A 10,184-nucleotide genomic window follows, 5' to 3' on the forward strand; every position below is an offset into this window, starting at 1 on the left:
AGCGTATTGGTGTGTGCCTGTAATTCCAGCCACTTGGGAGGCTGAGTTAGGAGGATTACTTGAACCTAGGAGGTTCAGACTAGTCTGGGCTACATAATGAGACCCCATCTCAGTCAATCAACCCATCAATCGTTTACACTAAAAGACCAAGATCTTTCTGGCTGTTTTAGAATGTTAGAATTCTAACAAATGTCTGTGTGTCTAAAACTATGAAAAGAGTTTACAACAGAGTTACAGCAGTCATCAGAGAAAAATCATGGAAAAATTGCAAATCTATACAAGTTGTGAATTGCTATGACTGCAGTTGAAATCCAATGTTATTTTTGTACAGTCTTTTTTGGTGTATCTGTGTTTAATAATAACTTGTTTGTAAATTTAGAGGGCTGTACCTAGGATTTACTCTTAGAGACCTTNAACTTTGGGAGGCAGAGGTGGGTCATTTGACGTCAGGAGTTCGAGACCAGCCTGGCCAACATGGTGAAAGTAAACAACACAAAAGTTAGCCAGGCATGGTGGCGGGCGTCTGTAATCCCAGCTACTCGGGAGGCTGAGGCAGGAGAATCGCTTGAACCCATGGATTGTCAAGAGAAGGACGCTGCAGTAAGCCGAGATCGCCCCACTGCACTCCAGCCTGGGCGACAGAGTGAGGCTCCATCTCAATAAGGGCCTGCCACCATGCCCAGCTAACTTTTATATTTTTAGTAGAGACAGGGTTTTACCATGTTGGCCAGGCTGGTCTAGAACTCCTGACCTCAGGTGATCCACCAGCCCCAGCCTCCCAAACTGCTAGCACTACGGGAATGAGCCACTGTGCCTGGTCAAAAGACCAATAATCTTAAAGGCCTTTCCCCTCCCACGCCTGGCCTCAAACAACAGCTGGAGCCGCCCTGCCACACCCCGTCGCGGTTCTGGGGAGCAGGCCGGCTGACTGAGGGCGATCACGGTCCCCGAAAGGGCTGCGGGCGACGCGGGCTCCCAGCTCGGGGCTCCGGGAGGAGGGCGAGAGGTGCCAGCAGCCCCCAAGCCAGCCCCCCGCAATGAGACAGAGAGACGCGCCCTCCGCCTCCTCCCACTGAAGCCTCTGGCAGTCCCGGCGATCGGGGCTGGCCAGTTACAGGAGAAAGGGGCGCATTCGCCCCGCCCGGGAACCTGGGCCTCTCCCGGGTAGGCTCCCCTTTGTCCGGGTACTTCCAGAGCCTCCTCTCCGCCCTCGCCCTGCCCCTTGGGGCCGCCGCTGGGCGCTGACACGGACACGGGCACACAGACACGGGCATCTTACCCTCATCTCCGGCGGCAGGGGCGTGGAAGGTGAGCCGGTGAGGAGCCGCTGTTATGGCCGCGACCACCCGGTGGGGCCGCTGGCGGCGCTCTCGCGGCTCCGCCTGTTCCCGCTGCCTTGACTCCAGTCGGAGCACGGCAGGAAAACCGCAAAGGACACCGAGGCCTCTGCCGGGAGCTGTGGTGCGTCCCCTGGGCGGCTGCTCCCCTTGTAACCGACTCCACCCACAGGAGGCGCGGCTCCTGTGAAGCGGCAGCTTAAAAGGGCAACAGCACCACCGCCCCCGCTGCCGCCTGGGAAGGGGCTGCCTCCACCCCGTCCCCCTCTCTCTCACCCCTCACCCTTGACCCCTCACCCCTCACTCCCGCGCTCCCCGTGAGCACCCATTTCCGCGGGTGCAGGAGTCCAGAGCATGGGCGCGCTTCGGGCTGCCCTCTGCTCGCCTTGACCCAACACTACTGAACCCATCTGGTCCGTTCCACACACTGGCAGACTGGAGGCTCCCGGCGGCACAATGGCCAATGTGTGTGTGTGTTTTGTTGGGGAGGCACAAAACCACCAACTCGTGTGTGTGTGTGTGTGTGTCCGTGTGTTTGTGTGTGTCTCCCAAGGGAACAGCACTGCTGAGTTCAGCTGAGTATTAGCTCGTGGACTGTCAGCAAACTACAGTCACAAGAAGGCTATGTGCTGTTTTGTCTTTTGCAGTAACATCATGTTTGCAGTGACATCATGTTGCTCATGTTTTATGTTTTTCAGAGTTCATTAGTTTCTGTTTGTTCTCAGTTAATATCCACAGCTCAATAGATTGTGTAATTAGAATACCCCCAAACTGAAAGTCACCTACATAATATATAGTGAAAAATATGTCACCCACTTAAACTATAGTTGAAAACATATACTCATGAGTTTTGTGTAGCTGACACTGGATACTGGGTAAGGGCACAGGATCCCAGGGCTAGACTGCCTGGGTTCAAGTTCCGATTTAGCCACTTGCTGGCTTTGAAATACTTGACAGGTTTAAGCCAAAGTTTCTTTCTTTTCTTCTTTTTTTTTTTTAACTTAATCCCAAATGTGATAGTAAGTCTCAGTTTCTTGGTTTGAAAAACAGAAATTATTCAATGAGAGCCCATGTGAAAACTTTAAAGGTTTTAAAGCCCCTATCTGGCTGAGGAAAGTCGTCAGCTTTAACTTTTAAAGTTTTTAAAGCCACTGCCTGGCTCAGGAAAGCCCTCAGCTTTAGGCATTAATAGCTATTATTATTATTGTGCTAGCTACACATGCATTAATGAGGCAGGAAAATGCTCAAGGATAACACCCGATACCCAGATTATCTCATTACACCAAGACAGATGTGTATGTATGCATGCTCATGTTTTAGCTCGGAGTCATTTGTCTAAAAGCCTCTTGAACTCAGAGGCCCAGGCAGTATCACCTTTACTTTGTAGTGGAGCCATCACTTTTGTTAATCAATGAAATTGACATAACGCTCTTTTTTTCTTTTTAGCACCAGCCATTTGCCTAGCGTTAACTGTGTCCAGAAGAGCATGCTTCAAGTGGCTGGAGTGAGCAGTTCAACTTGTGGAGGAATGAGAAATGATAGTGCTGAGACAAGAAACACAAAACCCCGGGGTAAGATAGGAATCACTGAAAGTCAGGCAAAGGAACTGGCATCCAGTGATGAGTCAGGCTTTGCCAGCCTCTGGCCCTACAGATGGCTCTTTGGAGAGGAAAAAATTAAGCCAGGCCCAAGGGCACAGATCGTAAGGGAAGGCCGGCAGCTCTAGGCTGTCTACGAGAGTCCAGATTTGCTGCTTCATCCTGGGGCTTTAGGCAAGTCCCCTTTCCTCCCAGAGCTTCAGTATCCCTTCTATCAAATGATGATGTTCTGCCTTTCTCCTAGGATGGCTGTGGAGATCCAGGGAGACAGTGGCCATAGGGATGCTATGTTAACTGCAGATGCAGCCGTAGGAGCACTTTGCTAACGGCCAACGTGAGTTCAGACTCTTCAGGCTATTTGGCACCCAGGTGTGTGGTGAGGTGTGACATATGGGATGTAAGGTTTGATGCCTGCTCCGACACCAGTCTTGCTAACACACGCTAAACATTTGGCGAATCATGACCCTACCTCGGGGAAAAGGGCATTCTGGGAGAGCTTCTTCAAGGCAGACTGGCTTCAATGCAGTCCGGGGCATGACTGAGATAGGCTTACATGGTGAGGAATTGGAGGATAACTGGGTACCCTCCGGGCCAGGTGTGGGATATAATCTCCTGGTGTGCCATTTGCTAAGACCCTTGGTAAAGCGCAGTATTAGGGTGGGAGTTACCCCATCTTCCAGGTGTTGTGTGTCTCAATTTCACTTGGCTAGGAAAAGGAATTCCCTTCCCCCTTACACTTCCCAGGTGAGGTGATGCCTCGCCCTGCTTCAGCTCTCGCTGGTTAGGCTGCACCCCCAGACCGGCATCGACTGTCCGACACGCCCCAGGGAGATGAACCCGGTACCTCAGTTGAAAATGCAGAAATCACCCGTCTTCTGTGTCGCTCACGCTGGGAGCTGGAGGCTGGAGCTGTTCCTATTCGGCCATCTTGGGTGTCCCCCCGCCATAGCCCTTTTTGGTATGTCTAAGGGAATTATTCAATGCAGAGACTGGATTGTCTTCTTGGGCCCCACTGATTCTCCTCCCTTCCAGGTTTGTCTGTGCTGAGATGTCCACTTCTAGAATTACAGCCTAACTTGCAGTCACATAGTTCTTAATCTTTGCCTTTTCATTCTGCTAATGATTGTGCAATATGTTGCTTTCTATGCCTTTCTGTACTCAGCCGAGTTCCCAGTTTTAAAGGAGAAGTACAAGAAGACCCCTAATGGTTAGCAAGATATGTAGAACACAGAGGACCTAGCAGCGCACTTTTCCAGTCAGGTGAACTGGAGCTGATATCTCATCTTTCCCACTGATTATGTGATCTTGGGTCAGATTGATTTACTACTTTATTTTTTCATTTATTTGTCTTCATTGTGACTGGGCCTTTCTGTGCTGCAGGTTAGTCTTGAACCCGTGGCCTCAAGCTGTCCTCTTGCTTCATCCTCCCAAAGTGCTGGGGTTATAGGACTGAGCCACTGTGACTCGCCCAATTTGCAATTTTTAATGGAGGGTGAGGGAGTCATAAGAACAACAAAGATGGTAAAGGGAATTTGAGGAGAAAACAAATAAAATAACAAGGTGAAAATAAAAACTGCCTGAGTTCTTTTTACTGACTCCCTCATAAAAAGATGATTTTCAGATCGAATGTTTTTGCAGACATTGCCTTTCCTTCCTTACAGTGCTTATTTTTTTCAGCTCCAGGTTCAAGCTCAAAGGCCTAAAGTTTTGCAAACATCTGATGAAGAGGAAGATTTTTGAGACTGTGCCAGCCTATTACATAAAAGAAACATAACCGAGAATTTTGTCTAAAGGTTTTTATTTGAAACAAAGCAAGAGCTTCTTTTCTCCACTCCAAATTAAAACACAGCGCAACAGCGGCCACATTTATTTGGCAGGACAGTTCCAACATGTGAACATCCTCCACCTCACTGCAGTTGGGGCGACTTGACTCATAAGCAGCTGTTCTTACACAAAATATTAACGTGAACTACGTGTCACACAGAAGGCAGCGGTCTTGATTGTGGATGTGGGCCAGCATGTTCTATGAATGCTGAAAGGTGGGAGGAGCACAAATAAAAGCCACTCTTTAAAAAAACCAAATAATTCAAAGTAGAATTTTCTATCCCCACTCCCTCCCCACTCCCACCTTCTCCAATAATAGAAAGTAGCATCCGGATCTGGTTTGTATCCTCACCACTCACAAAGTGTTGCCCCATAGCACTTGCATCATCAGGGTTATGGATAATCACAGTTCATTTGCTTTGAAGAGATGTGTGTCTACTCCTTCCTCCTCTTCTTGCCTTCATGCTCATGTTCTTTGGGGCTGCTGCTGAGGGTCTTTGAGAGCCACCAAGCTGTCTGGCTTCTTCCAAAAACTTGTCCAAACCAAAAGGATCTTCCTCAAACTGAACTGGTCCTTCTCATCCTTTTGGCCTCTCTGCCTGTGGTCTGAACCAGAAAACTTGTCGGGAACAAATCTAGGAAACAAGAGAGAAGAGTATGAACTACTTTGTTTTCACTGGTGTAAACACTGAAACAGAGTTTCAGTGTTTGATATCTGTTGATTTCAGTGGCTTGATATCTGTTGGTCTTTATTCTGGCTTCTAGGTCATCACCAAACATGTCCTTGTCTAGATTTTTACTGGACCTATAAATACTGTGGGCCATATCTTTACCACCTCTCCAGGCTTGGTCATAAACATTATAAATTTCATCTTCTCCACCTGCAAATCCACTGACCATAACCTATAGGAAGGTGAATGACATTAAAAAAAAATGTAAACATTGTTTATTAAAAGATGAATCTGACAACATTCATGTGAAGCATCAACTCTTGTTATAATTTGTAGCTCAAATTTTCCAGAATCTGAACTGCAAATTTTAAAAAGGTCTTCATTGGAATGCGCGTGGTGGCTCGGGCCTGTAACCCCAGCACTTTGGGAGGCTGAGGAGAGTGAATCACTTGAGGTCAGGAGTTCAAGACCAGTCTGGTCAACATGGTGAAACCTGGTTGTTCTCCCCACACGCAGAATTGCCCCCAGTCTTTGGGGTTAGGGCTACCACCTCTGGTTCCTTCTGGGCTGAGGTCACCAGGTGAGTCACGCACTGGCAGAGCACCCTTTACTCCTTCAGCTGCCCATGTGGCTGTGTCTGTTGCCCTTCCTTGGCACTGGCTAAAGCCGAGTTTAAAAAGGCCACCTGCAGGCAAGATGTGCGCATTCTTGTAGGGGGATACACAGGACAAACGGGGCAGGGAGCAGGAGAGGAGCCCTTCCTTTGGGGCCTCAGAGGGTGCACCTGTGGGTCACAGGTGAAATGATGTCTGACTACTGGCTCCCAGGGAAGGCATGAGGTTCCAGGGAAAGCAGAAGGCAGGAAACCAAGAGCATAAGGGGTTCTGGGAGGGACCACAGTGGAAGGCGGCAAAGGTGGGGCAGCTGGAGTCAGGCTCACCATGGCTGCCCAGCTCTCCAGGTCCTCCAGGATGTTCAGCATGGGCCGAGGAGGCTGCTCCCCCTCTTCCCTCTCCCTCCTCCTCCTCCCTTCCTCCTCCCCCTTCCTCTTTCCCTTTTCCTTCCCCCCTCCTCCTCTTCATCCCTCTCCTCCTCCTCCTCCCTGCCCAGTCCATCTCCTGTGGGGGGTGGGGGTGTTCAGAGGGGTCCTCAGAAACCCAAAAGGGAGGTGCTGTGGCCCACCCCTGTCCCCACCCTCACTGTGTAACTGTGGGCCAGCCCCTTCCCAGAGGGGAATGAACAGCTGTTCTTTATTTTCATTCTTTTTTTTTTTTTTTTTTTTTTTTAAAGAGCCAAGGTCTCAGTGTGTTGCCCAGGCACAGTTCCACTGGCCATCAGTGCGGGAGTTCTGACCTGCTCCCTTTCTGATCTGGACCAGTCTACCCATCCTCAGGCAATCTGGTGGCCCCCTGCTTCTGGGAGATCACCATATCAATGTCGAACTTAGTGCAGACACCTGGAAACCATAATGACCAGCTGTTCTAAAGGTCTGTTCCAATTCCTCAATCCTTGACTGCCAGCAGTCCCCGCTTCCTCCTGGGGCTCTCTCCTCTTCCTCTGAGCGGTCTCCTGTATCTTCCCCAGGGAGAGCCATGAGGCTCAACTGGGCCTGTAGCTGCTGTTTCTGCTGGCTGGCAGCTTCCAGGTGCTCCTAACGGGCCAGGAAAGAGGGTGAGAAGGCACGGAGATTGCCAGGTTGTCCCCCTCAGGGCCCAGCCCTCAGTAACTCCCTCATCTGGGTCTCCTGAAACTCTTGGCAGACCATCTCAGCCACTGTTTTGCCCTGAGCTTCCTGTTGCTGCAGCTGGTCCACGAGCTGGGTCTGCAGCAGTAACCGTCTGTGCAGCACCTCCTTGTCAGAGGTCAGCTGCTGATAGGCGGCCACATACTGCTGCAGGTGACCCAGGTACTGGTCTGGCTGCCACTGCAGAGTCTGAGCCTCTTGGCTCTTCAACTCCACCTGAAGCCAGTGGCTGGCTTCTAGATTTTGGGCCCATAAGTAGGGTAGCGAGGGCACTGTGGGGCTGTTGCCTGCCCAGGCTCCTGGCCCCTTGCTCCAGGCCTAAGTGACTGCATCCATTGTCTTGCCTCCTTCCCCAGCCTCAAATCTCACACCCTTTTTCCTACCATTTAAACTGTAGGCCACAGACTGGTGGAAAAGCAGAGGGAGCCAAACACCATCTGCTAAGTGCACTACATGCCTAATGTTTCCACGTATTATCTCATTTAATCCTCAGCACCTCTGCAAGGAAAATGCTAACTTCGTTTTGAAGTTAAAAGAAACCGAGACTTGGAGATGCAAGGTAGTTCAATGGTGAGCAGTGGAGCTGAGGCTGGAATTCAGTTTCAATCTAAGGAGCCTCTTATACCATTGTCTCTTTCCCTGTGATTTTGGAACTCCATGCCTCTAGCTGGGATAATGATGTCCAGACCTGGAAGGAGCCCAGGGCTACCCACTTCTAAAATTCAGAGGGCAGGAAGCAAGAAACAGTTACAGCACTGCCCTGGAGGGTGCTGGGGTCACCTGTCCCCCAGGCTAGAGCTGTCTCTGGCCTCGCACCTCCCTTCCCCAGAGGCTGGTGCCTGCCTCCCAGCCCTTCTTTGATGGGGCAGGGGTTACCGTCTCCTTCATTCTCAGTCAGCTGCTCCTTCAGCTTGTGGTTCTGGGAGAGCGTGCAGCTGATGGTGGTGCGGTCATTCTGGAAGGATTGCCTGCACCTGATGGTGGTGCGGTCATTCTGGAAGGTTTGCCTGTGCACCTCCACTTGCTCCTCCCAGAGCTTGGCCTTCCACTCCAGCAGCTTCTCCTCCTGCTCCTGCAGCCTCTCCTGCTCCCAATTCAGCTGATGCAAGCCCTGATTGTCTTCCACCTGAGCTTGGAGTTGTCCTGCCAGACTCTCCAGCTCCTTCTGCAGGTGCTCGGCCTCGGCTTGTAGCTGCTGCTCCAGCTCTCAGGGCCCTGCTGGGGACTCCAGGTATGGGGATTCGGCTGAAAAAGGAAGCAGACAATAAGTGCCTCTGGATTCTCAAAAAAGAACAAAACAAAACAAAACACCCTCCTCTTGGTCCACAACTCCTCTCAGGCTTCCCACACTTGGCCTCCCTGCTAATGATTCCTCGCACCCGGATGGTAGTCAATCTTCCAAGCCACTTTCAGACAGAGAGCGCTGTGGGTGGCTGACAACTGGCACTCCTCCTTCTTTGCTGATGGGGACACGGAGGCTCATGGAGATGACAAGACTTGCTGTCTCCTGGCACTGACCTCTTTCCCTCTGCCTCAAAGCCCTTCCATGCACCCACCTCCCTGGGGCATTCTAAGCCACCCCTACAGCCCTCTGATGCCGGTCCTGCTTCCAGGTCACCCCAACCCCAGCTCACCCGTCTGGTTCTTCAGTTCAGCCAAGCGTGTCTCCAGCTTCTGTACTTGATGCACTCACACTACTTCTCCTCCTTCAATGTGCAAACCTGTCCGAAGCACAGGGGAAAGGGCCCTGGAGAGATGGACTGGTGGCTGGACAGGCTACCATCTCCCTCTCTGCTCCTACCTCCACAAAGCCCAGACCCATGAGTACCTCTGGTTGTACTATTCCCATTTTACAGATGCCCAGAAAGATCCAGTGACCTATTTAAGTTGGGGGGCTGAAGGGTCAGGTCTCACCTCCTCTGACATTTTCCACATCCTTTCCTGCCACCAGGCCCTCTCCCCTTTTATATGTTGAGCATATTCATCTCTCTCTAGCTGGAGTTGTTTAAGTGACTCCATCACCTGCAAGAATGAGCACAGCAGTTAGAAAGGGCTGTCAGTGGTCCTCATCTGCTCTGACATCTGCATCCTCTGCCACCATATGGCGTGCTCTCCATGGAGATACTCGGCATACTGGTCTGTCTCCATTTGCAGATACTGCACCCACTCCATCACCTGTGAGAAAGGACACAGAAGTTAGGAAGGGCTGTCACTGGTCCTCACCTACTCCTGGCCACCTAGGATCATCTTCCTTCCACGTCTACCTGCTGAAGTGTGAGGTTGGCGGTCTCCAGTTTGTTTTTCAGCTCCTCCAAGTCATGCTGCATCGCTGCCTTGTGGATCAGTATGACTACAAGCTGCTCTGCCTAAGCTGAGTTCTCCTGCTTCAGCTCCTTATTGCTGTTGCTATAGCCAATGGCAGCAGAGAAAGGAATTAACGAAAAATAGAAAGGATTGCTTTGGTGAACAACCCTCTACCATTGCCCCACAACCACAGAACTGTGGCACTGGAAGGGACCCCAGGAATCAAATGTCACAGGTGACAGGCCAGAGAGAAAACATGAGTTGCCCAAGTCTATAGCATGAGTTGGGGCACAGATGGCACTAGAGCTAGCGGTGCACACATGCAAACCTGTACAACCACCTCACCATACTCACCTGCACCCCTCCCACGTCGCCCACGCTACCCACGCTAAGGGCCCCAGACCTCCCATTCCACCTTCCCCCATCCTAGGTGTTCTTGTCTAACTGCAGCCTGAGAGCATCTCTGTCTCTGCTTAACTGGTTGTTGTCCTGCAAATACAGAAAGGTGAAGTCAGGATACAGCAGGCAGAGGAGCAGCTGGCCAACCAGGAAGACAGCTACAGTGACTATTCCAAAGCAACACTTCATCACTCTCAATCATGCCTGACATATTTTCAAGGCATTTCCAAGCCCGTGGTCTCATTTGTTTCTCAAAGACCTCAGTAAGGGTGGAAGGGACACAGAGAGAGATCGAATTTATAGCTGG

At 50.9% G+C, this 10,184-nt stretch overlaps 2 pseudogenes; both read right to left on the reverse strand.

Annotated features, from left to right (window-relative positions):
• Positions 1-5,225: 5,225 nt before the first annotated feature.
• LOC112629140 lies at positions 5,226-9,193 on the reverse strand (annotated as a pseudogene).
• Positions 9,194-9,217: 24 nt separating this feature from the next.
• LOC112629141 lies at positions 9,218-9,826 on the reverse strand (annotated as a pseudogene).
• Between the last annotated feature and the right edge of the window lie 358 nt (positions 9,827-10,184).

Source organism: Theropithecus gelada, chromosome 7b (assembly GCF_003255815.1).
Source record: "Theropithecus gelada isolate Dixy chromosome 7b, Tgel_1.0, whole genome shotgun sequence".
Taxonomy (NCBI): Eukaryota; Metazoa; Chordata; class Mammalia; order Primates; family Cercopithecidae; genus Theropithecus; species Theropithecus gelada.